Source organism: Girardinichthys multiradiatus, chromosome 7, assembly GCF_021462225.1.
Source record: "Girardinichthys multiradiatus isolate DD_20200921_A chromosome 7, DD_fGirMul_XY1, whole genome shotgun sequence".
Taxonomy (NCBI): Eukaryota; Metazoa; Chordata; class Actinopteri; order Cyprinodontiformes; family Goodeidae; genus Girardinichthys; species Girardinichthys multiradiatus.
Genome location: NC_061800.1, coordinates 34,933,284 through 34,959,958, shown reverse-complemented (window position 1 = coordinate 34,959,958; position 26,675 = coordinate 34,933,284). Strand labels below are relative to the sequence as shown.

Sequence of the window (26,675 nt, the reverse complement as noted above, 5' to 3'; positions counted from 1 at the left end):
TTTGTTTTCAAGGAGCTATAAGCTTTTGCTGATTCTCTAAGTGATTATGTAAGCGGATGTTTCCAGTTGGTTTTTTTCAGACTGTGGCTATTTAAAGTCCAAGCAGAGTATTTCTGGAGCGATGTTTTTTTTACTTGTAAAGCAACTTAATTTCAACCTTTTAAATGGTCCTAAAATAAAGAGGTAGGTCAGACTACTCGACTGAAAAACTGTTGTTGTGATTTTTAGCTAATAGTTGTCACATGTTTTGGTTTGGTTTTTAAACTGTTGCTGTAAAATCAGTTGCCCTTAGGGAAAAATAAAGATTTTTGAGCTTGAACTATGTCCAAAAAAATAACAGAAAAATGTGCTAAGAACCAGTTGGATCCCACTAGTAACCTACAAAGACACAATATGCTAATTTCCTTAATTTCATGATAAAATACAAATGACAACACATATAAAATTATATTACAGCACCAGCAATGTGATCCCTAATAAAATATATGCTGAAAACATGGTAGACATACATAGTAAACACATAGTAGACAATTGGCTCTATAATGCTGGATCTCTTGTATACTGTGTCAGGTTTTTCATTTAGTAGAAATAAATACTACACAACAGTTATATGCAATAAATTAGAATATGTTTTCAGATGAGGCCCATTTGTCAGATTAAAAGCACCTTTTGAAAATAACAACCTTTAAGCAGTAACTAAACATACTTTTCATCAAGCCCACATTTCTGCATTAAAAAAGCTTCCTTTATGGGTCTATTCCAATTCTAAATGTTTTTCATTAAGTAAATCCTCATAATTAGCAGAAGGAAAGGCTTAAAAACATCAATATATGTGTAATTAATCTATATAATACATTTCACTTAGTGAATTGAGTTACTGAAATTAATGGCCTTTTCCGCAGTGCTTTTGTTTTTAAGAGCGCTCAAAAAAATTTGCTGTCGTTGTACCGTCACTTGACACAAAAATATGTATTTTTTTTCATTTACTTTTTAGATGTTCCAGATAAATATTTTATAGTTAACGATTAGTAAAATATTAAACACTGCACACGGATCTTTAGAAGGTAGCTAAAGAGGTGAGAAAGTAGTGTAGTGGTGCTATATTGTAAGAAAATGGAAACACACCTTAGAATGGGTTCTATATAATATTATGTTCTATGTTCATAGAGGTGCAATTTTATTTGCATTGATACTATTAAATGAACACATATATTCATACCATTATTGTTTTATATATTAAATAATATATATTAGAAAGCTCAGCCATTTCCATATTGAATTAAACTTTTGCATTCTTTTTTTTGTGTAGGTTTGTGACACCATCTTGAACCATGCAATTTACAGATTTGCTTCCACAAAGTATCTGAGCAGTGAACCACTGCTGCAGGCAGACAGAATCCAGCAGCACCACATCGTTGAACATGGAGTCATACCCAGTGCTGAACAAGATTAAGCTGAAAACTCAACTGGCGCTCATCTACAACACTGATGAGTTCAGGAGCTGCAGTGGTGCTGTGGCTCTGTACCAGGGCTTCTTGGGGGACAACCCTCAGGTCACCTTCTGGAAGATTGTGGCTCTGCTGTAGATTCTCATCACAACACCTTTGCACCTTTGACCAGAGTGGAATCTGAGAGATGCTTCTCAATACTGAAGAGAAACAAGACCTTCCTCAGGAACAAAATGTTAAAGGATCGTCTCAATCCATTGGCCATGCTCTCTATGGAGAAGAATCCTGTCAAAACCATTAATGACTTTAACCAGAGTCATTGAGAAATGTGCTTCTCTCTAGGACAGAAGAACAAATAAAACACTAAATGACATATTAATGCTGCTTTGTTTTTATGTATTTAAAGACATTGGTGTGATAAAACTTAGTAAGTGTTCACTTGCTTTTTGGTATATGTCTACTTTAGAGTTATAGCCCCACCTGGAGAAAACTCCAGGCGCCACTTGTCCAACAGTTTTCTTTCTGAAGACATTACCCTTTCTCCACAAGGTTAATAATGTAGAAAGTGTGAAACTCAAATAAAAAAAACTAAATTACAAATACAGTATGCAATACTGAAATCTCTGTTACAAACTGTATCTACAATGTAACAACTGCAATCAACACTATATTACATTTTAATATAATCATAGAACTAAAGAAAAGTAAAAATAAAACAACATACATACAAACAAACAGTACCACAAAAGACAAAAGGATTGAGACAGATGCATGTGGCTTGGCGTCACTCATCAAACCCAGATAAACATCCTTAAACCTCCTACTTCCTGTGATGTCTCCATTTGTCAAACTATTCACAAAAATAACCTACTGGGGGTGCTAAAAGTACAGCTGCACCAATACTATTAGCACAGTCATGGTTTGCCATTGTCACAGGAGAGATCCTTGCAGAATGATGACTTTGAGTGAAAATACCACAATTTCATGGTTTTACAATATTTCTAAAAAAATCTCAAACATCTATGTATCACTCAACATACCTGTTTTTTACTTAACACAGACAAGCAATACTCATTCCTAGTGCTGCTAAAATAATCAAATATAGTAATTTATCACAACATTAATTTATTATTATTTTCATTTACATACACAGACTTAGGGAAAATATAGAATAAATAATTAGTACTAAATTTAGACCGGTTTTATGGTAAATTTGCATGATAGACAGTATTTTCTGATCTGAACTTCATAGAGAAATACAAGTATACTAAGTTAATATTAGTTAGTAAATTGTTTGAGTACTCAGCCAGCTAGTTTCTCAGGAGACTTGTCACTAATAGATTACTAATTCTAGTTTGAAAACAGCGTTGCCCTAATAAAACTGGTAGCTTTTTATTTCCATGCTGTGCTTTTCCTTGTTGGTGGCAGACAGAAATGTTTAAAAAACAGCTGAATGCTCTTTTTTGTAAGTGAGGAAGAGGTGGAGGAGCCTTCTTCCAGCCATCTGACTGTCAGCGCACAACAACAGGTGGGAAAGGGGTAGAGTTGCTTTCTCTATGCTGCAGTCAGCCTGAGAATTCTAGTCATTCCTGCATTATCTGTTGCTTCTCATTAAAATGACTTTAATCCGTTACAATGGAAAGACAAAATCTTTTAACACTCTTAAAAGTGTAACTTTTAACTGTAAACTTAATACTTATATAAGCCGATTGATGCCTATCTTTGATAAGATAGAAAAGTTGCACAGAAAATTTGTGGAAAGGCAGCCAAAATCCAAGAGAGAAACTTTCTCTCTGCATTGGTAGAAATGTATTAAAACTGTAGAAGTGGTTAGATATGTTCGCACAGTACTATGCATGAAAGTTTCCTGTTTTTTTGTAAAGGAAAAGAAAAATCAAGGTCTAAAGTGTGGAGATGCTGTCAAATATATATATTTTTTATTTATATCCAGAACTGCATCTATGTCATCTCAAGCAAGAAAGATGCTGATCTGTCAATTAAATTCTTACAAAAAGAATCAGAAACATGCCTCCAGCTATATCTGTACATGCTTTGATCTGACACAGCGTGCAAGTATGTGGTTTTGGCACACAACATTTCAAAAGAACTAAAGCAATTTTTTACACCAAAGTTTTTTTTGTCTCTATTTGTTAAAATGAGTTATGAAACACAGCGTGATTATCTACAAAGTCTCAAGTTATTTTGTGATGTTTCCGAGCCAGAGTAAATATCTGGTGATCCACTGTGAAAAGACTACTTTCATTTGTGGCCATAAAATCCCCCGAAGGCACAGACAGCTATACAGACACCAGAAAGGAGTATATCCTTTTCAGCTACCAATTTCCGGATCTATAAAGAATAAACGTTTTTAATAAGATTGACATTACACTGGGATAATCCCACTCGCTCATGCACCGACACACAACCAATTCCACTTCTACACCCTCAGCTGTTTTCTCTGCGCTACAAAAGCCCATTTAAAGCAAAGGAGACCTGGGCACAAAACGAGGCCTCAAATATCAATTACCACTGATAGAAAGGAGGAAAAAATAGCTGATGGATGCCACATTTCCTCAAATCCTGGGCAATTCTTTTCATTTCAGTTTAATATGTTTTTCTATTATGGAGTGATAACAGCATACAATGAAGAAAAACTAATTCTGACTGGTCTAAAGGAGAAATAACAGTGGCAAAAAAGCAGTTGCCTTTCAGTCATTTGAGATTGTGGATATTTGTGATTGCATCAGTCTATTTCTTTATCCTTGAGAGAGGAGAAAAAATATTTTATTTTTCCATGTGTAAACTTCATGTTATCTAACATTTAGTGAACCTGCTTGGCAAAATTAATTTGCTTGTGCTTCAGATAGCACACAGATTTATATAAATTCATCTAAATACATTTACAGTAAATTTATTATCAGTACAATCATATTAGAATGATGTAATGCTTATTCTTTGTGAAGATTAGCAAAGACCCAGGTAGTATAAAAATTACTAAACAAGCTTTGCATGTAGTTGTTAGAAGATTTGTACATTAATTATCATTGTTTAGCTTAAAGAAGGTTCTTTATCCTTATGATTTATCATTAAAATACATTTTCATTTATTTAGTTTGGTAAACTTTGGTAGAAGTGGTTTGAATACTTTTCACATTTATCTTGAGTGTTTTATGAACTATTAACAGAATTGTCATCTTGTCTTAGAGCTGTATTTGGGTGGCTGCTATGCAGACTAAATAGTTGTGGGAGTGGGAAAGTTGCTGAACAGGAACTTGTCTGCATGCAAAAAAGCTCTGAGAGAGGACTGTTCACACCCCAGCTAATCTTTGTGTCCTTGAGTGCCAGATGTGGACGTATGTGCTGTATCAGTATCTGGATAGAACCCGTTTTAATCAGTAGAACTTGTATTTGTGAAATTGTGTGTGGTCACACCCACGGTGCTGTAGCATGAGTGTTTTGTTTCTTTCTTTAATAAAAGGCTGTGTACAGAGAGCAGCCCCTTTGAGAGAAGGAAGTCAATGATTAGCGGCGGACTGTCTCTCCCTGACCAGCCAAAGATAACTTTGACTCGCTTGTCTTCATTGCATACCTTCTCTGAGTTTATCAGTGTGTCTAACTCTGGCATGGTGCTGTAAAAAATATTTACCACATGTCTTCTTTTTTTGGCTGTGCTTAAATTCTTCATAACAAATATTTTAATTTTCTTAGAAATACAACTAGAATAAATACAAATATGCAGTTTCAAAAATGTGTTTTATTTATAACAGAAAAAAAGCTATCTAAAACAATCTGGGCATTTGTGAAAAAGTTATGGTCCCAACCCTGTAAATCATGAATTAAAAGTGATTGGACATCTTTGCAAACCTGAGTTCAATTTCACTTGATATACCCAGGATATCTGATTACTGGGAAACCTTTAAGGATCAATAAATTATTTAATTAAAACCTGTCTGGCAGTGTTATTAGGGTAAAATATTTCAAGAGGCAATACATATCCAAATCTAAAGAAATGTGTGAATACATGAGAAACTGATAGATTGGGATTTCTCAGTCTGGAAAGGATCACAAAGTCATTTCTAAGGCTTTGGGACTCCCGTGAAAGCTCACAGAAAGTCACAGTGAAAGCTATTATCCACAAATAGAAAAAACAGACGAACCAGGGAACAGCGCTGAATTATTCCAAGAGCACATTGATAAAATATCTTGGAAGTCATAAAAGAACCCGGAACGACTTCTAAAGCTCTGCAGAACTCAATTGTGTTAGTTAAGGGTTAAGGCTCATGGTTCAACAATCAGAGGGCAAAAATGGCATCCAAATGCAAGTTGCCATAATTGTTGGAACAATAAGTTCTCGTCTCCAGCAGAAAATCCTGAAGGAATATGTTATAAGAGTATGTATCAGCTCATTATCTTAAGCTAAAGCACACTTGGATTTTGTAGCAAGACAATGATCTAAAACACAATAGAAAGGGTATTTCTAAATAGGCAGAAAGAAATTCCAAAACGAAGGTTTTAGATTGGCCTAGTCAAAGTCTGGACATTAATTTGATTGAAATGCAGTGGCATGAACTTAAACAGGTCGTACATGCTGCAAACCTTCCAATAAGGCTTCACGTCAACAATTCTGCAAATAAGGGTGGACCTCACAACAATAGCCATCATTGCCAGATATGGCAAACAATTGATGGGATATTTGTTGCCAAGCATGTCACAAGCTATTATTAGATTAAGGTGGCAATTACTTTTTCACACATGGCCAATCATAATTAGGATGTATTTTTTCTCTGAATAAATTAAATCGTTGCCCTGCGATGGACTGGCGACCTGTCCAGGGTGTACCCTGCCTCTCGCCCATAGACTGCTGGAGATGGGCACCAGCTCCCCTGCGACCCACTATGGAATAAGCGGTAGAAAATGACTGACTGACTGACTGACTGACTAAATTAAATCAATTTTACAGAGACTATTTCAATAATTTTTCTCTTTTAAAGTTTAAATATATAATAAATAAACAGAAATTCAAGGTGCAAAAATAAAACATAAAGAGCTGCCACAACTAATTGACGAAGTTGATAAAGTTAACTCTAATAATCCATTTACTTATTTAAATTGTAAATTTTAATGTAAATGGATGTACATTAGTCATGTCCAGGTCCAGTCACTCTGTCTGAGCTGCAGTTTCAACAAGAATATAGCAGATATAGCCTTTGCTTCACTGTCAAATAGGCCAAGTTTCTTAAGGTTTTTGATTGTTTTCAAAGGCCAACTTGTACCAAAGTACAGCAATACTAAGTTAGGCGATGAAAAATGGGGTGTTTAGATGTTCTATAAGGTTTCTTTGATTAACCATAGCAACACAAACATGATGCAGGGTAAGCAGCTCAAGAGACAACACCTAGAGACTACTGATGAGTCGAAAGTAAAGACAAAGCAGCAAGTGTTTAATGTCCTGATTGCACTCTGTGAAGTTAAACACATCTGTCTGTTATGTTCACTCCTAAACAAGTGTTTAACTTTTGGACACATGTTTAATTAAATAACCCTATGCCTGTGTTTTAAAGTGCAGCTAATCAAACAAAGTTAACTTCTTCTCCTTTAAATTCATGTATTTACTGTTTAGATATTGTCATAAATATATCAGATGAAAGCTTTCAGATGAAAAGCAATGTTTGCAATCTTTACATATTCTGTCATTTAGGTTAACTGTTGAACTAAGGCATAATCTGTGACCACCAAGACTGCTTTAAAAATCACAAAAGAAAAAGGTTTTAACTGCATGCACATCACATGGGATGAAGAAACAGGGCCATAGAAACTTTTGATTACTCCTTGCTGCAGGTCCAGGGTACTCTCACAATTCAATATGGCACACACAGTCAACAAAAGCACAAGTAGCAGTAAACATTTTCTAGTTGATCTACAAATATTTGCAGGCAGGAATGTAGTTAAGCGTCATCTTTTGAAAATGAGACTCGAAATGACTTGAGGGATTGTTTATGCAAAATCATGAAGGTTTTTGTCTTCTGTAATTCTTCTATTATTTAACTGAACTACAATAAAATGCTGAATAAAGTATTACGAGTATTATTCATTAGTTCGTGAAATGGTAAATGTATTTACCATTAATTCTTAAAAAAAAAATTAGGTTCTCATTAGTGGGATTTGTTTAGATAAAGAAAATATATAAAAATGGAGAAAAGCTTCGAACTTTTCACTTTCAGGGCTGTACAACTAGTATTTAAGAATGCTAATCACATGGAACGACTGCACCACAGCTGTTCTGTCATAGCAAATAGATGTTCACTTTTGTGTTCATAATCCCTCTTCATAATAAAAAAATTCAGTGGGATCGATTTTCCTACCTAATACAAATATTACTTCAAACATATTTGCATGTGATTGTGGTCCGTTATTATCTAGTCCTATGAGTTTGCTGCTGAGGAGGAAATTCATCATGTATTTCCCCCAGTAAGATGAACAAATGCCTGAGCCAAAATTGTTTATTGATTGTGCTGCACTACAATCCAAACCTTTTATTTATTTGTTGGTTTATAGAAGAAATAGCTGAGAATGATTAAAAAAGGGAAAATATATCTTAAGTAAGTTAATACCCACCTCAAGATACAGTATCTCACAAAAGTGAGTAAACCATTCACATTTTTGTAAATGTTTTATTACATCTTTTCATGGCACAACACTGACTATCTGACACTTTGATACAAGTTACAGTAGTCAGTGCACAGCTAGTATAACAGTGTAAATTTGCTGTCAAAATAACTCTAATGCCACTAATGTTTTAACCGCTAGTAACAAAGGTGAGTACAGCCCTAGGTGAAAATGTCCACATGGTGCCTAAAGTATCAATATTTTGTGTGGTCACCATTATTTTCTAGCACTGTTTTAACTCTCTTGGGCATGGAGTTTTCTAGAGCCTCACAGGTTGCCAATGGATTCCTCTCAATACAATATATGTGTTTATATTTTGCTGACAACAGCCCAATAAAAAACTAATTCTGAAAATTAAACAGCTTTTCATCTCAGTCAACAGAGTGGAAAATAAATCTTGGTGTATTGGTTAAGTCTTTTTTTTCATGTCTCAAGCCTGGAAAGGCAAGTGGAAAATTATATTTTTGTCCTCTTATTTTTCTAATAAAACAGAAACTTAGAAATACTTTAATCTAGTTTTTTCCTCACTTGCCTTTCAGGGCTTCCGTATCTTTGACATGAAGTGACAACCCACTTTCAGTGACCAGTATGAGAGAGTGTGAGAACACCGAATTTAATACACCTGCCTCCCATTCACACCTGAGACCTTGTAACACTAACAAGTCACATGACACGGCCAGGGAAAACAACTAATTGGTCACAATTTGGACATTTTCGCTCAGGGCTGTACTCACTTTTGTTACCAGCAATTTAGACATTAATGGCTGTGTGTTTAGCTATTTTGAGGGGACAGCAAATTATACAAGCTGTACACTGACTACTTTACATTGTATAAAAGTGTCATACCTTCAGCGTTGTCCCATGAAAACATACATTAAAATATTTTGGAAAAACGAAGGGATGTACTCACCTTTGTGAGATACTGTAATAGCCATTACATGTGTCTGGTCTCAATTAAATGCAAACATCATTCCTGCCTCATGGCCAATTTCATACACAGACTAAAGAGAAAAGATTTCAAGCAATTAATCACTTCTCACTGTATTAGCTTTAAAGTCAGTGTCTGAAGGTGGTTTAGAGTCGGCATGCAGCTTGAGCTTTTACAAATCACACTTTTGTCCCCGTTTGCGTAATTAGTTTAGTGTTATTGCCTTCGCATGGAACAGGGGGTGTAAAATGCGTTATTGCTTTTTAACTGAACACAGTGGGTAAACTAATGTGCTCTACATGATCAATAAATCATATCTGAACACATCAACTCCCTGCCAACTGGAAAATGAAGCACTGAGTCTGCTTGAAGGTGTGAGAGGTGTGTGTACTTGTGTATGAATGTATAACATTTTGGTAATTGTGATATATAAAATCATTGTGTGCATTTGATATATAGTACATCTTACCAAATAAAATCAGTACAATGTTTTTGTATAATGTTTATTAATCTTTGCCTAAAGGTAAAGATTCTTCTGTCTAAAAATTATGGAGGAAAGCTTTTCTAACTTTGAACTCATGAATGATGGAAACAGTACTTGTTAATAGCAGCTCTGGACCTTCTCATTGTTGGTTGCATGCTACTCTCCTCCCACGCTGTGGGTGGCAAAGTTAGTTGGTCCACTTTGTAAAAGCTCCCTGCAGTTTGCTAATCATGTTGACCGCCAGCTACCAAATTAAAGCTGTCACTGCCGCAGCTGGATGTTGGTGGTCCAAGCAACATGGTCTCAAATGGATAAATGGATCGACCACATGTGGCATTTCCATGAGTACCTTGCATATTTATTTAAAATAATTTTTTGCAACATTAGGTAGTAATATCAAATTTGCCTATCAGAGATGTGTTACATTGGTTCATATTTTCTCACAGTCCTGTCAGCTGCTTCATAGAATTTAACCAACAAATGACCTGCTTTTTTCAAATCTAATTTTACAGTAAAACTTGAAAATTATCCACAGAAAAATTCCTCAGATACCAGCAAATCAAACCATCTAAATATCATATTGTAGAGCCATAAACCCAATAATTATTGAATTCACAATTCACATTTTCATTGTTTTACAAAGCAGATCTGTTATTTTAAAAGCATTGTTTTTGAACCAAATATCAGTTATAGCTGCCTCTCTTTTAAAGAAAGTACCATATATGAATGATAAATTATCTGGATTGGCAGTGTCTGATAGACTTTGTCAGTCAGTCATTTTCTACCGCTTATTCCATAGTGGGTCGCAGGGGAGCTGGTGCCTATCTCCAGCAGTCTGTGGGCAAGAGGCGGGGTACACCCTGGACAGATTGCCAGTCCATCACAGGGCAACACACAAACAACCATGCACACACTCATTCATACACCTAAGGTCAATTTAGAGTGACCAATTAACCTAACAGGCATGTCTTTGGACTGTGGGAGGAAGCCGGAGTACCCGGTGAGAACCCACGCATGCACGGGGAGAACATGCAAACTCCATGCAGAAAGACCCCAGGCCGGGAATCGAACCCATGACCTTCTTGCTGCAAGGCAACAGTGCTACCAACTGCGCCACCGTGCAGCCCTAGACTTTGTACTATTGTAAATAGGGCAAAGACTGTTTTCTTGATAAAAATACATTTTGTAATGGAATTGCCAAATACATGTGTATAGATGCCCATTGGCAACACAGAAAAAAATCCCCATTTAAAAAAAAAAAAAGACCATCTATGGAGGAATGTCGGTGTGCAAGTTAAAGTACAGATAAAAAGGATGGATTTCTACTCATGCCAAAAAAACGGTTTCATGGTTGGAAACACTTTTTGCCCCAAAGGTATGAAACATTTGGATCCTTGGATTTAGAGAAGGAACAACCAAAACCAAAGGGAAGAGAAAACAGCACAGTTCATGCCATGCCTTGGACAGAAAACTCAAGCAGAGACTAAATATCCAGAGCACTTAGACAACTGCACCAGTGTATGAGCATACAGTTAAGAAAATGCTTTCTTTCATAATGGTTTCCTCTCAGTAAAAATATTCTGTCAATGTATACAAATTGCATTAAATCAAGACCTCCTCCCTCCAAGTGACCCTTCTCCAGGCTTAGTCTCAGTTGCAACTCATAATTTTCTTAGTGACTGAGCCAAATGAAGGAAAGAGTATTTGAGTGGAATTGTGGCCCAATTGTATATTAGTATTTTCACTTCATCATCTACCATATATGAATTGTATGTGGTGGATGGACTCTAGTATGAATATAACTATCATGAGCTTTAGGGTTTATCACAACTGAAAAGGTAACCTTCTAAAAATGATAAATGCCTTTCAAATTTCATTTCAGTGCATTTCCTAACTTTTCATAAAGTCTTTAGACAGTATTCTAATGCCCGGACAGAGATGTTCACAAATCGTTTTTTTCCATTTCAGAGTCAAATCTCAAGTCTCTAATGACGGAAATAAACATTTTCTCATCAAATCGAAATGTAGTGCATATCAAACCCTGTATCACTATACGTTAGTATTACAAACCTGTACTGTTTGTCCTTAGGGCTAAATTATACAAGAATATTTAATAATTGTTTTTTAAACAGTTATCCATCTACCATCAGACATATAAATAAGTGTTCATGCGCAAAAAAAAAAATGTATTGAAAGAAATTAAATTTTGAAGGGGAATTTTTGTATACTGAAAGTGTTTTTTTCTCTTGACCAAGTAAACACCTGTTTCTCCCTGTCTTCATATTGTCCACTCCTTGATTATATATGGTACAAAGTATGGTTTGGGTTTTCTTCTCCTCACTCTGAGCTGGAAATGTTTTTATAATATTGGGGAACCATTTTCTAAATCCACCTTTAAACCGTTGTTCTCAGTTCTAAAAAATAAAGATGTTATTAGGGTTAAACTTCCGAATCAATGGAACAATAAGTCATTTTATTTTTAATAGTTTCAGATAAACTGAACAGGAAGTTTTTATTTTGATATCTTCAGATGAAAGTGTCCTTGTAATGTTGCAGCTAGCTTAACGAGAGCAAGAGAATGTAGGAGGTAAGTTACGTTTATTTTGTTCTGAAATGTTTAAATGAATTAATTCATCTTCAGTTGGAGAGATATTCATCTGGTCATTAATGTGAAGCTGCAGCTGACATCAACAGATTATAAACCGTTAACAGCTAATAATACAGCTGTAGTCTGTAGCTCACATACTGACTTAATTTAACTTTTTGTTGCATGAGATAAAAACTGTTACTAAGACTTGAGTCTCAGACCAGGAGTCTAAGTCAAGTCTCAAGTCTTTAGGGCACAAGTCTAAGTTGAGTCTGAAGTCTTTTATTTTTGTGACATAATTGCGACTCGAGTCTGAGTCTCAAACTCAATTTGACAACTTTGTGACATGACAGTTTCGGGGCTAGGCCAAAAGAGTAGAGCAGTGGCAGCCTTGAAATCACACCATTCAAACCAATATGCAAAACATAAAAACAAAAACAACAGAAAAACAAAGCTGAATAATAATATTTTATTAGACTTAATTTTTAGATTGAAGGAGTGTTTGTAAAATAGTCAAATGTCGATGTTATTTCTACAGCATATTAAAAAAAACTACTGAAGTTGACCAGCTAAGGTAGACAAGATGTGTAATTACATAAAATATTAAATAAAGTGAAATACAAAAATAAAGTTGAATAAAAAGCACAGTATGCAATGTAAGGCCTTTCGGATTCATGTTCTACTTATAGTCAGAGTCAAGAAGATAAGATGGGTTTTTCAGTGCATGCTTTAAGACGTGCCACTGCATTCGGAACAGATTGCAAATGGCAGAAAGAGGATTGATAATCAACAATCCAATCTAATCCAACTTTATTTCTAAAGCACTTTCTTAAAACACACCCCAAAAGCTACACTCTTAAACTTAATATCCAAAGGTCTGAATCTGATTTACAGATAAGGACGAAGGTCTGAAACAACTAGAAATGAGCAAATACTGTTGAATAAACAAGCTTACAACTTATAAGGAAAACAAAGAGTAGTTTATACCTACAGCATAAACATGGACACAAGTTAACATGTTTAGATGTCGCTCTGATTTCTGAATTTAAAATGCAATGAGCAGTCCTACTTCATAAGAAACTTGAACTGAAACTTGAACAATTTAATCACTTTTCATATTTAACTATTCAAAGTGCTTTACATACAAGAATAGACAAAATAAATAAACTAAACTTAAAGTACAGCAATATACTGTTACATTAATCAATTTAGGTAAAACTTACAGCTATCAAGAAATAAATTAGTGTGGAAAATTGCTCTCCTTCAATGAGCTGCCTAATCCTAGGAAATAGTTAATTTCTTTTCCAAATTCAATTTGATTAATTCCATGTATTACAACATCCTACTTTACTGTACATATAATCTTAAAATATACCAAATCATGTAATTAATAAATTAAATTTCAACTGTAGAAAAATAAACAAAATTTTATAGATAACGTTGATTTTGCTTAATGTTTTTGTAAAGCTCTTATTAACTCCTGTCAGCTATCTCTAAGTATTGTTTTTATAAGATAGTAGAATTTGTTTCCTATTAAAGTAATGAAACAGTCCCTTTTGTAGCAAAAAACTCTTGAAATATGAACTTAAATATCACACTTTCAGAATAACATGATCCACAATAGGATAATAAATGTGTTCTCATCTGTACAACAATGACGATCAGAATGTTTTTTTGTTTTGATTGATTTACAGCGACTAATGTTTTGCTCCACTCTGATTTTCTGGACAGTGTTTTTTTGCTTCAACACAGGCTTAACTTGGTTTTACATTCAGGATCTCTGCAGAGGGAGTAGTTTACAGAAACTGCTGGCTGATGCTCTTTGTTTTCTCTATGCGATGACATATTCTGGTCGATAACTTAGATCAGTATCAGAAAATGTTCTTTTTGCAGTTCCAATTAGCCGTATGTGGACCAAACTTACTAACAGAGCTATTTTGCTGATTAATAAACAAAGCATTTTGCTTTGCAAGTTATTAATGAACAGTGTTATGCTGCCATCAGGACTAAATCACGCAGCTGTCAGTTGGAAGGATAGCTGAGCTTTGGTTGAGTGGGTTACAGAACAGACAAGCTGAGGTGTGGCACCAGACAACACATGCTCTCTGTTACGGATCTTTTACTAGGAACGTTCACATATAGGACACTTGGATCTTTGTTATATCAAACGCACAAATGACGAACGTCTATAATATTCGACATTTCTATAAACCAATTTACAAGATTCAGTCCGCATTTTTGGCACTATGGCCTGGACCTGGATTACCGTGTTGATTGGGTGTGATCCAGACCAGAGCCGGTACTTTGAGAAAGGCCGACTTACAGATTAAGAAGAAGTGAAGCTAGAATGAATAATACAATTAAATCTTCTGTCCCTAACATTCAACTTTAAAAAGAGTCCAAGATACGATGTTGAAACACTGACCTTGTCTCACTTCATTTTAGCATCAAAACTGTCAATGCAGTTAGCAAAATAGAGGGGATATACTGTATATTGAATTTGCAGGATACTGCATTTTGTTCACTTTTTGTTAAGTGCTTTAGCAATAATGCAACTATGATGCAGTGTAAATGCTGCATAATAAACTTCAGTGCAGTCACAAACCTCTTGGGCAAGGTAGTCCCTCAAGCAGACACAGAGTGTATCAAAATAAGCATATTGAAATCATTTAAAAGTTGTTGAATGTGCAGCTTTCCGACAAGTTCAGTGAGCCAAAAAGCCCCCTGAGCCAAACCCTGTCTCAGCAACAGAGGAAAAAAATCTGAAGGTTTTATTATAACAACTGAGAGGCTCTTCTCTATATCATGGCATAGTTATCGGGGAAAGCTCCACCTCTGAATAAAATGCAAATGTTCAACAACATGGCTCAGTAAGGGGATTTAATTAAGTACATATCTGTTTATTTCCCTTGCAATTAAACCCCAGCGGAGTCCTCCAGCAGTTCAAACATATTAGAAAAATGCCTGTGTCAGAAGATGATGCCGCAGCCCATTAGCCTATCCACAGGCACACAGAGGGCATGGAGAAGAATGAATATTAGATAACATTTTCTTTCTGTTTTGGATGTTTTAGTTGCAATTCTACATGTTTTTGTTTTACATCCAACTGTTTTTTTTGTAATGTTAAGAAAACTACATATAAACATGCAGTGTCCATATATCAGAATCTCACCACTCACACACTATGTGCAAAATTGTAGCAAATACAGAGTCCCAGGTTATCTTCTCTCCTGTCTTCCTGCTAAAACATTACTTAATGACAGAACCGGTGAGAGAAAGATTTTAATTAGTTGGTAGAGGACACTTCATTAAATCTCTCCGCTGGCCTCTCCTGTCCTGCCAGGCCTTGATGCAAAATGCTCACTGTCATTAAGTAAAGTCTCTGTAGTGACACAAAGAAATCAAAAGTATTTTACTCAGCTTGATGCTGCCATTGTCTTAGACATTTTCTTGGGACATATAAAGGCTTCCAGATGTTAAATAGTAATAGGCATACTGGCATGCCTTTTACTTCTAAGTAAAGTGGATTAGTTAGTTTATATTTGGAAGAGTCAAGGAAAAACTTCTGATTTATTTTGAAAATGTGATTTTTAATCCTCGCAGTTTCAATCAATCTACAAATTTCCCATGTTTGGGTCTTACAGTGGCTTCCAAAGTTTTTATAGCCCTGAACAGGTATCACAATGTTTCATGTTACAAGCACAAATTTCAATGTATCTTAACAAAATTTTAACACAAAGTAGTGCATAACACTAAGGTGGAAGGACGATGATACATGGTTTTCAAAACAGGTTATACTTTATAGTATCGCTTTTTGCTGGAACTACGGCTGCAAATCTGTTGGTGTATGTCTCGAACAGCTTTGCACATTTAGAGACTGGATTCTTCTTCACAAAACAGCTAAGGCTCATTCACACTGGATGGAGAGCTTTCATAACCAATAATTTTCAAGTTTTACCACAGATTCTCAATTGGTTTAGCTGGACCATTCTAACATAAACACATTTTGTTCCAAACTATTCAATTTTATCTGGCTTTATGTTTGGGTTGGTGTCCTGCTGAAACTCCATCCCAGTCTTAAGTCATTTAAAGCCTCTAAGAGAACCGCCCTGTATTTAGCGCCATCTTCCCATCAACTCTGACTGGCTTCCTTGTCCCTGTGTAGCAAAAACATCCTACACAGCATACTGCTGACACCACCATGTTTCATTGTGGGGATGATGTGTTTAGAGTAATGCCCTCTCTGCAAGTGTTCCCACCTGAGCCGTGGATTTCTTAAACTCCTCCAGAGTTAACATAGACCTCTAAGCTGCTTCTCTGAATAATGCTATCTTTGCCCACCCTAACGTTTTAGGTGGATGGCCATGTCTTGGTAGCTTTTCAGTTTTGCATACTCCTTTAATTTCTGGATAATGGATTGAACACTGCTCAATGAGATGTTCAAACTGTAAATGTTCATAGTCCATTCAAAGTTGCTACAGAAACAGTAATAATTCCAAAAATATTTTATTTTGTATGTCTGTAAATACACAAACATCTGTTATGCAAATTGGCAAAATTATTTATGAACTGATTTTTCAGAAATACAACTGGACAAAAAAAGTGCAAAAGAAGTGGCAAGTTGCAACCTTTTTTTGTTTCAGTGTTCAGTTAGATAGAAAGTTCTGTGAAAAATGAAAAGAAGATGAGCTGGAGAAGAGGAGTAGTCAGAAAGGAAAGATTAGAAATAGCCACAAAAGGAAATAGGTATGCCTGTAATTTTGCTCCCATATAAGCTCTGAGATAAATCTGATCCCACCTTCCACCAGTTTCTTTTTTGTGCTTCTGTAGACAGCTAAAACACCTCCCACATGTCTTAAAGGAACAAAACTACACTCATACTCTTTTCCCTCCATGCACATCCTGCCTCTTCTTTATTCTTCCGCCAGCCATCTCAATGTATCACTTTATCCCTTCTTCAAAACTCCCGAGAGATGTATGTCACAGGCAAAAAGTGAAATGAGAAATTCCCATTGCCCCCTAATTGCACAACCAAATCGATCCTGTAATAGATTCCTTCTCTTTGACATCCAGTCTCTCTGACAACACTATCAGGCAGACAAATCAGAAGATAGAGTGTGTTCCATGTGGTGCAAGTGTGTGAGGGCTTTTCAATCTTCAACATGGCAGGAACTTGATAGTCAAAAATCTGTGGGATTGCAACAAAAAAAAAAAAGAAAAACTCAAATAGAGGTGTTGCAATATGCAATCTTACCTTGCTTTGCTGGAGTTTACTTTAAAAAATGGCAATTTTATACAGAAACGGTCTCTATGTGCAAAACATTGAAATATTGATGCTTCAGACAAGGTCATGAAACCACAAAATACTCATTTAATTAATCTAGTCTAGTTTTATTATTGTCTTTCAGTTATTGCTTATATGTTACAAAAAAAGTAGCCCTGTTAGATGAAGAAATTATGTACATGTAAACAAGCACATGTATGTGACATATTAGAAGTTATAATACATTAGAAAGATGGAAAAACAGTGACTAAAGGGACAGAATGACCAGGCACATATTTTAACAAAAAGACTCAGATCCCCTTGAATTACTTGCTGAAAAAAGATAAATTAAAATGTTAGCTGAAGAAACCAAAAAATCAGACTTTAGTAATGTCTCAAAAAAAAAAAAAAAAGCTGCTGTCACACTGTTTCACATCTTGAAACGTATGTTTTTGTATCAACAAACATTTGTTATGGGGTTCCAAATATGAGGAATGAAGCCATTTGTGGAACATCAGTTTTTGTCTCAGGATGGATGGTGTAAAAGTCTCAGCGTTCCATTGTGTCAGGACAGGGTGCAACAATTTTACCATTACATAACTATATCATTTTTATTTTTAAGACTTAAGTCATCATCTACAAATTAATATAATATCATAATATTCTAACAGAAACAAAGCAGATACACAATAGTGTGACTAAGTAATAAAGGAATAGTTTTATGCAATAAATCCAGGTCTTTACAACCCTGTCTTATGTATGTTAAAAAAGATGTTTAGACATATTTAATAAATTGCATGAACATTATTTTCCTGTTGATGTAACTTAAGTTTATCTTTTTTCTATAAAGTAACACAGCAACAAGACATGTGTTCCCTCTCTCTTTAGACAGACAAATGAAAATCTCTATGCAGCAGAGAATACTGTAGATCTGTTAAAACAGTAGATCTAAAAACCAAGAGTGAAGCAAAAAACATTTTTTTCCTTGTGTGTTGATCTGTGAGATATGCAGCTGAGCATTTTCTTGGGAAAACAGATGCACTGAGCTGTGCATCAATGCTGTTAACCAATGCAATGAACCAAAAGGTCTCAGTGTATGGCTTTGACAACTGGGCACAAAGCAACAGCATGAGTGTACTGCAAGCTGTATTCTAACTTGTGTAATTAATTTACTGTAAAACATCTCTCCAGGCTCATTACCAGATAATTTCTCATTAGATTAGATGTTAATAATGATCTTTTAAATCTCTTTCAACTTAAAACAAATGATAAACAGTTTTCTAATGATTGGCCCCTCTAAATCCTGGCCGACCTGCATTGTTGAAGTCTGTTTGGCAGGATGGAGGCTTTGGGGAAAGTTTACACCTCCTTGGTGCTGGGCGGTTTTTGCTAACAGAGGCTTGAGCAGGCCCCTGACCACCAAGGTAGCTGGGTTCTCCCTGTACCACTTCAGTCTGGGAGCTGTTTCAGTGCTTTGCTGCTAATGTGCATCCCAATTGGGCATTTGGCTACTCTGTGGGTACTCCTGGTGTCTGCCTGAGGCCTCTTCAACCTCTGGGTCACTCATACAAACATGAGTTCCAGTTTAATGTGACCTGTCTACTTTGATAACAGATACAATCCTTATTTTAATAAAGGTAACAACGCAAGGGGGAACGGGGGGGATCATATTGATTTGATCGTATTAGTTTGTAGAGAAAAAACTCAGTGTTTTTATTTACATTTGAGAACAATGGTAAATTTACTTAAATATTTATCGATTTTTCTTGTGCTGGTGGATGCAAATAGTATACCCTTTCATCTAAATGTTTGCGTCAGAGGCAAAGGACTAAACAATGGAGAAAGTGGAGTAACTAGTCCTTGGCAAAACAATTTTCATGTTCCAAAAATAACCTATTCATCCAAGCGCGATTTAAATTTGAATTACCTACTTATACAATAACAATCTGTTTCAAACTTTAGCAGCAAGTGGGCCCAAACAGTCAAATATTTCAACATGTTTATTTCTCATTTTGTCACACTAACAAATCGCTCTGATTACAGATAACATGGCTATATAGGGAAAATCCAATTTATAAAGTTTGTGCTGCATTTTGTGACTTTAGCAACAAATATATAGATGTTAATAATTTCAGTGAATGTTGTCTTATTTGGGCTACCGTACAATTAATAAATAACTTAATGCACATTCTGGAAGTATTGTGCTGTTCTGAATGTAGCATGCCAGCATGGAGTAAAAGGACTCTCTTCCCAGTGGGAGACATCGAGTGGCGCCAAGGGGTCAACCTGATCAAATGCCCGAACCACCACTACTTTGAGTCTCCCCTAGATAATAGAGCTCCTCACCCTTTCCCTAAGGCTGAGTTCAGCCACCTCCCAGATGAAGTTAATTTCTGCCACTTGCATTCAGGATCTCAAACATTTGCCCATGATCCATATTTCATGACCATAGGTGAGGGTTTGAACCTAGACACACTGGTAAATTGAGAGCTTTGCCATTTGGCTCCTCTCGTTCTTCACCGCAACAGACCTGAGGTTTTCAAACCAGACACCCTTCTCACCACAACTACGCCTTGAGATCCTTTTCATTAACACCACAAACAGGATTGGTGACAAGGGGCTCCCCTGGTGGAGTCCAATGCACACTGGCAATATGCTCAAATTTGTGCCAAGAATGCAGACACAGGGCATTCAAGGATTGGGTAGGCCTTAAAAGCCACTCAGATACCCCATACTCCCGCATCACCCCCCACAAAATACCTCAAGAAACATGGTTGTAGGTCTTCTTCAGATTCACAGAACACATGCAGACAGAAAAAGCATACTCCCATGACCCCCTCAGTAGTTGCACGTGGGTAAAAATCTGGGCCACTGTTTCACGGTCAGGATGAAAGCTACATTGCTCCTCCTAGATCTGAGGTTAATTTATAAGTCAGAGCATTGTCTGTGATACCCCAGAGTAAGCTTTGCCAGAGAGGCTGAGAAGTGTCATTCCACGATAAATGGAACACCCCTTTCTTTAAAATTGGAACCACCACACGAGTCTGCTACTCTAAAGGTCAACAGTGTCAGTGTCAACTGACAGTGCAAGAAAATAGGATTTGGTCAGAAAAGAACAACTTCATCTTTCTCTTATTGAAACACCAGACAGGGCAAAAGGTATAACTAAAGCATTGGTATGTTGCATTGTTGCGCTTTAGGGTTTTCCCAGAAGAGCTGGAAGAGGTGGCTATGGAAATAGATGCCAGAGCTTCCTTGCCTGAGCTCCTGACCCCAAAACAAGCAGAATGATGGATATCCTTTACTCTCCCTAAGTGGGGAAATTCAGTTGTACTTGCAGCAGAGTGACAGAGTGATGCCCTAAGATAATAAACTCCATTGCTTTCCTAAGCACGTAACACCAGCATGCATGATTTGATCACCATCTAAGCCTCGTTTTTTGCACGTTGAAAAATTGGTCAGCTAATGCGCCAACGCAACATATAAGTGGCATACTGCAACAGAATCAATGCATCTGTGACTCAAATACTGCAGGATTTTCCCAATTATAACATTCCTTGAACTAATAAAACGTTTTGGACAAAGCAATAAAATTTCATTTTCAGGTGGTAATTTATTGTTTAATTTTGACAAAAATAACAGTGGGATAGTGTTGTCAAGGAAATTAAATGTAACCGGTCATGACACAGGAGACTGTGATTTTAATTCCATTGTTCCTAGTATACACACACTACTTAGAAAAGAACTGCATCACAAGTGAAATATATTACATATTATTATTATTACTAAGACATGACAGGACTTGATGCTCTACAAAAGTCCCTTAATTATACTCCTTTACAGTCAGATTTAGAAACACTTTTACTGTCTAAATGCAGAACCTTTAAAGATGACAATGTATGCTGCCAAATTCCTAATTACATGATATATTAAATTATTTGAGGTTTACATGTGTGAACATAACTGGTAATACAATAACCTTTAAGTAGAAATAAACTGCTTTTAACAAAAAATAAAGAAATACTTTCCATAGCATCCCTTCAAGACCATGGCTGCAGTCATTTCAGCAGCGAACCCAACAGAGACCCTGAGAGTATGTGTACTTGAGTTTGTATCCTTTCTGTCACTCTTCCATTGTCAGGAGATGTGAAAACCACAGATGGGGCAAGTATTTTTCACCTACAGCACAATTTCTTTTATAACTTTGTTTGACATGTTTTTCATCTTTCAATCAACCTGAGAGAGAGAAAGACAGAGAGGGAGAAAGGCAATGTGTGTGTGTATGTGTGTATATGTGTGTGTAACACAGCAGAAAGACTATTGTTAGCCAATAGGTTTAGATCTGATACAGTGGAGTCCTCTACTGTTTGCCTGATGCTAACCGCAATCCTAATCTCATGGATCTGATTTGCTGCTTAGAAAGTTTTAGTATTATCAGAATTACACTTATTTCTAGTGCCATATTCTTACATGTAAAACTCACCAAAAAGTATGTACACACTAGGGTAATACTTCGAAGTTGAAGGCACTACAGAAAATTTTATTATTGAAGCTACAGCTACAAGCAATTTTTTGTTTAAACCTAATTAGCCTGTGAATGTTTTATTTTAATGCAGTTTGCATAGTTTTATTTAGCTGTCTAAGTTTTCTTCATGTTTTATATTTTCCTCTAATAGTTCAAAGACTTTATTTTTAAGGTTACATGGTAATGTCTTTTCTATATGACTGATAATTCCCACAGTAATGTCTTTGGTATGATAGGATAGATCACAGCAGCCTACAAATCTTGGTCAAAATATATATAACTTTTAGATGAATTTATAGATGTATGGATGTAACAAATAAGCTAATCTCCAATTAATTTCACAATGTATTGGAATTTTAAGTACTAAGATGACTCATTTGGAGAAGCTGCAGATCTCCAAGTCCACCCAACTTCAATAAATTGGAAGTTAGTTTGACCCCAACCTCTAAGTACAAAAAAGGCCAAAGATCAAGTTTATCATATAATGTTTAATAGCCATTAAAACAAACAAAAAAAATTATTTGTTCAACAAGATGTCTTGTGCGTTATAAAGAATTTCAGTATTGGAGGTGTTGTGATTATGAATATATTATTTAATATTTAATATTAATACTTTAATATTTAATTCAATAATGTTTTGGTCTGTTAAAGGCTGTCCTGTGAATACCAGCCCGAGAAGGCGGTGGCATTAGGACAAAATTGAAAGGGATGAGCCAAGCTCGGACATTATTGAACAGCAAAACTCTGCACACACGCAGAATGAATTCACACAATTTCTTACAACACAAGAATTTGTTAACAAAAATAAGTCAACTCAAAGTCAAACATATTTCAGTCAACAAACTTTTGCTATGCTAAAACAATCCAACTAAACTACCAAGCAAAATGAAAGAATAAGAGAGACCAATGGGCTATGTACAATATAAACAAGTTGATCAAAGATGTTTGAAAACCATGACCGAAAGAGTGATGCAACATTATCATGCAATGTTATTTATGTTTGAGAACCAAGGATTATCTTGAAGAATCTGGAATTGAAGTTAAATTAGTCTTGGAACTAACTTAGGCAATAATTGGTATACCTTTAGACAACCATTCACAATGCAAGATCAGATAAAATATTATTTTAATAAAATAATATTTTAAAGAATGATTTGCTGAATAAAACCAACCTTCTGGATAACCAACTCTCAATGGTGTTTAATTAGCTGCCTTTATTTATTAAAATAATATTTAAAGAAATATTATTAAGGAAATAGTAAAATAATATTTAAGGAAATATTATTTTGAATAAGAACCAAATCTTTCTGGAGAAATGGGGCTTAGTGGTGTTTACTTAGTTATCAAGTTGTGGGCTGTGGGGTGGGGCGGGTCGCTCTGTCGGGCGGCCAAACTGCACGTTACTGCTGTAGCCACGGTGATGCGGTCCCGTTGTCCTTCCTTCGAACCGGGAAAACTGCTCCACTCGACGTTGTAGAGACAGGGTCTCTGCTGGGATCTCTCTGGAACAGTTTGTTTCTGTAGACCTCAGCAAGAAAAGTCAAGCAATGCTTGTACCTTAATTACCCCGTTCATGAATGAATACCAGATACACAAACAGCAATTCATTCCTACTTAACTTAGTGCATATGATCGCATGATCGTATGACACTCTTGGATCCAGTTTGAAGACTTATGTCTGTTTGCCTGCAAAGAGATATTAGCGTGCTGTGTCCCTCCGTGCAGTTCTGCTGGGGACCTGCGTGGAAGAAGTCAGTTTGTTGCAAAAGAAGGGTTTTTATTCGGACAGTGACGTCACAGGAAGTCCGCTGTTATACCCTGTTCCTGTCTGTGCTCGGAGTAGGTTAATGCAATTTATTTTGAAAGTTCCAGAAAAGTTCTTACTGGCCTTTCATGTTGTCCCCATGGCTGGGGTCCCAATAGAGGCCAACTTAAAAGATGTCATGACAGTTACATTAGTTGATGCAGGTTAAAAACTGATGTGTCTACACAAATACTGTCTAACATAGAGAATTAAGATCCCAAGAAGAGGACACTAAGTTTTACAAACATGTTTGAGAAAATTAGGACTACCCATTGTTTCACTTTAAAAAGAAAACATTTAGAGAACAAATCAAAACTGTTTTGAGCAACCTACAGGTCCTTCTCAAAATATTAGCATATTGTGATAAAGTTCATTATTTTCCATAATGTAATGATGAAAATTTTACTTTCATATATTTTAGATTCATTGCACACTAACTGAAATATTTAAGGTATTTTATTGTCTTAATACGGATGATTGTGGCATACAGCTCATGAAAACCCAAAATTCCTATCTCACAAAATTAGCATATTTCATCCGACCAATAAAAGAAAAGTGTTTTTAATACAAAAAACGTCAACCTTCAAATAATCATGTACAGTTATGCACTCAATACTTAGTCGGGAATCCTTTGGCAGAAATAACTGCTTCAATGCGGCGTGGCATGGAGGCAATCAGCCTGTGGCACTGCTGAGGTCTTATGGAGGCCCAGGATGCTTCGATAGCGGCCTTTAGCTCATTCAGAGTGTTGGGTCTTGAGTCTCTCAACGTTCTCTTCACAATATCCCACAGATTCTCTATGGGGTTCAGGTCAGGAGAGTTGGCAGGCCAATTGAGCACAGTGATACCATGGTCAGTAAACCATTTACCAGTGGTTTTGGCACTGTGAGCAGGTGCCAGGTCGTGCTGAAAAATGAAATCTTCATCTCCATAAAGCTTTTCAGCAGATGGAAGCATGAAGTGCTCCAAAATCTCCTGATAGCTAGCTGCATTGACCCTGCCCTTGATAAAACACAGTGGACCAACACCAGCAGCTGACACGGCACCCCAGACCATCACTGACTGTGGGTACTTGACACTGGACTTCTGGCATTTTCTTCTCCCCAGTCTTCCTCCAGACTCTGGCACCTTGATTTCCGAATGACATGCAGAATTTGCTTTCATCCGAAAAAAGTACTTTGGACCACTGAGCAACAGTCCAGTGCTGCTTCTCTGTAGCCCAGGTCAGGCGCTTCTGCCGCTGTTTCTGGTTCAAAAGTGGCTTGACCTGGGGAATGCGGCACCTGTAGGCCATTTCCTGCACACGCCTGTGCACGGTGGCTCTGGATGTTTCTACTCCAGACTCAGTCCACTGCTTCCGCAGGTCCCCCAAGGTCTGGAATCGGCCCTTCTCCACAATCTTACTCAGGGTCCGGTCACCTCTTCTTGTTGTGCAGCGTTTTCTGCCACACTTTTTCCTTCCCACAGACTTCCCACTGAGGTGCCTTGATACAGCACTCTGGGAACAGCCTATTCGTTCAGAAATTTATTTCTGTGTCTTACCCTCTTGCTTGAGGGTGTCAATAGTGGCCTTCTGGACAGCAGTCAGGTCGGCAGTCTTACCCATGATTGGGGTTTTGAGTGATGAACCAGGCTGGGAGTTTTAAAGGCCTCAGGAATCTTTTGCAGGTGTTTAGAGTTAACTCGTTGATTCAGATGATTAGGTTCATAGCTCGTTTAGAGACCCTTTTAATGATATGCTAATTTTGTGAGATAGGAATTTTGGGTTTTCATGAGCTGTATGCCAAAATCATCCGTATTAAGACAATAAAAGACCTGAAATATTTCAGTTAGTGTGCAATGAATCTAAAATATATGAATGTTAAATTTTCATCATGACATTATGGAAAATAATGAACTTTATCACAATATGCTAATATTTTGAGAAGGACCTGTATAATCAAAGTTAAACATTTCAGTACATGGTTGAACTCTATAAATGGCTGTTTTCAGGCTTGTTTTAGTGTAAGGTTTTCTAATGCAGTGTTGTGTGTTTATAACAAATACAATTTAAGGTTTCACAGATATCTGCATAGTGTAGAATAATTCAAATGATTCATCCAGCTGTGCTTCTTATCAGTGCTAAACTAAAGCACTGATAAGCACTGATAAGAAGCTGTGAATCTCTGCTTAGACTAAACATGCAAATAAGCAAGGGATTGCTTATTGTGCCCTGGGAGGTGAGCCATATGAGCCATACTAAAATCCCTAACCAAACTTATCACGGTTAGTGATGGGGAATGACAATGTTGTAATTCCGCTAAATGTACCTGAATGCTAAATGTATGTGGTTCAGAAATGTGTAACATGACAAAAAATGTTTTTTTAAAATATCAGGATGCTTGGCAAGATGGGGCCAACATTTGCAGCTCACTGTCTTTTACCTTGATCCTCTCTTTGATTGCTTCTGTTTTATTTTACTTGATCTGCTGCCATGATGTTTCTGCTATTCTGGTATGTGATCCGCAAGCTCTTTTACATAGTGGACATTCTCATGAGTCTATTTTGATTTGGAAATCCGGTGATAAACCCTCAAACCCACCACCATTCTTTCCTGACCTACCAGTTAACCTGTGTTTGCACACCTGTCATTTTTACACAAAGAGTCCCAGAGGTTGGGGAAAAAAGGGGTGTGCTGGTGTGGAGGCCATTCTAATTGTCTGGACATTTCTGTTCCTATTGTAATCATCAATGCTCCTCTATGGACTGGATTTTACCTACTGTCGCTGGATTGGTAGTTTGCCTAAGCTTACCTGCACTGCTACTCCTGTTCACCAGACCTGGCAGTTCCAATGCAGCATGAAGCTCTGCAACCTTTCACCCCTAAGTCGGGCCTCTTTAGCAGCTAAGGAGGAGGTGATTATTTGCTCAGCTCTTATTAACGTTAGATTTCTCACAACTAAAACTTGTATTCTGAATGATATCTTCACTT

The 26,675-nt window shown here is 36.5% G+C and overlaps 1 protein-coding gene and 1 long non-coding RNA gene across 3 annotated transcripts in view; one reads left to right on the top strand and one right to left on the bottom strand.

Annotated features, from left to right (window-relative positions):
- LOC124871493 (ephrin type-A receptor 6-like) overlaps positions 1–26,675 on the bottom strand; it is a 286,960-nt gene that overhangs the window by 156,082 nt on the left and 104,203 nt on the right. The gene's annotated exons all lie outside the window — the stretch shown is intronic.
- LOC124871494 overlaps positions 26,507–26,675 on the top strand; it is a 1,514-nt gene continuing 1,345 nt past the window's right edge. The window contains exon 1 of the long non-coding RNA XR_007039030.1: positions 26,507–26,599. This is a non-coding gene — a long non-coding RNA (uncharacterized LOC124871494). The remainder of the gene's footprint in view (positions 26,600–26,675) is intronic.